Source organism: Saccostrea cucullata, unplaced genomic scaffold (genome assembly GCF_032062105.1).
Source record: "Saccostrea cucullata isolate Sc308-1 unplaced genomic scaffold, CSIRO_AGI_Scuc_v1 ctg23833, whole genome shotgun sequence".
NCBI lineage: Eukaryota > Metazoa > Mollusca > Bivalvia > Ostreida > Ostreidae > Saccostrea > Saccostrea cuccullata.
The window spans coordinates 2,960-4,419 of NW_026935540.1; the positions used below are offsets into that span (position 1 = coordinate 2,960).

At 32.0% G+C, this 1,460-nt stretch overlaps 1 long non-coding RNA gene across 1 annotated transcript; it reads right to left on the minus strand.

Moving 5' to 3' along the window:
* Positions 1-456: 456 nt before the first annotated feature.
* Positions 457-1,010, minus strand: LOC134243188 (uncharacterized). Its single transcript, XR_009986990.1, has 2 exons — positions 880-1,010; positions 457-741 (listed from the first exon to the last, which is right to left on the minus strand). It is a non-coding gene; the product is annotated as an uncharacterized LOC134243188 (long non-coding RNA).
* Positions 1,011-1,460: the final 450 nt, after the last annotated feature.

Below are 1,460 nucleotides of genomic sequence, written 5' to 3' on the forward strand. Positions count from 1 at the left end.
GGTTTGGGGTCAAAAAATTAACCATCAGATATAACTTAATATTTTAGATATGATATCCTATCATTTGGAAAAGAAAAAATTCAGATATTTTAGCTTTAAAATTTGAGCATTTTTCTTTATCTTTATATGGAACTCTTCTTCTAAAGGAGATCAAAATAGTATGGGCACAACCACCCAGTCCCTTTCAATGATTAATCTGAAATTAAAACATACAATAGAAGTTAAGCTGAGTTTCTGATTTTATTCACAATTGCTTGCATATTTGAATTTGAATCGTTCAACATATTCACTTTCTACATCAGAATCTTCGTTCAAATCGGAGAAATCAGAGTCGTCTATTTCAATTTCAGGATTGCCTTTTGGCTGATCTTAAAACATCACCTTCACAGATACATGATGCCTCAAAAATCTCAGACACAACAGCACTACTGGTAACTGAAATTCTCTTTTTCTTTCTTTGCAAAAACTCTGGTCTCCTGGATCCGTTTTTATTCCAGAAATCAACTGTAATGGATGGGTCAAAATCACAAATTTCCGAAGAATGTAGATTTTTTGGTCATGAGCATAGTCATTGTTATACTCTTCAGCTTGTTTCTGTACTTGGTTTTCATTGTTGTCATTTTTGAGAAATTCTGATGTCCCTGCTGGTATTGAGAGAATCAGGTGGAAGAGGTCCAATATATTTGGACATTTCTCATAGAAAAGTTGATTTCCTGGCATGTCAGGGTGGATACTGTATGGCTAAAGTAATTTTAAAAAAAAACTTTCAATTGTTTATTGCATATATCATTGGATACATCATGGGCAAATTTCATGAGAACTCCATAAATTACAATTTTTTCTTTTTTTTTTAATTATTAAAGGTGGCCGATGACTTACTTTTCATACAACAGCTCATTAAGGTTTGTCCATTCTAACTCAATGTGTGATGTTTCTACTCCAGCAGCTTTCAACATTTCTTCATAATGATCAGCAAATTGTGATAAAGACTCATCTCCAAAGTCTGATATAGATTTATTTTTTTTATATACAAGTGTTATACAGTATATACATTAATTAGTGAAGTGGAAATAATGTGCCAGCTGTTAAAAAGGTCAATAAGTGAACAGTCGACCGAGCTGAGAAAATCTCACTAAGTATAAAACAAATTATAAATAGGAAGCTATTTCCTAGTAAAAAGTTCACTAAGAAACCTGCATTATTGATTAATGATTAGCATGGTTAAAAAAATTATATGTTAATATTATTTAATTAACACACACGAACAGCATCTTCAAATGTTTTGAGGCCAATTGCCAAAATCAGCAATTCGTGTACATTTCAAAATTCTCTCATCCACATCACTAAATCTTTTTTCAGACAATCTGTCAAAGCACAGATAACTCTGAGCATTTAGGAACTATGTTGTGCTGTATCCTATTGTAAAAGTAACCCCTGGAATCCATTGTCACTGTCTAATA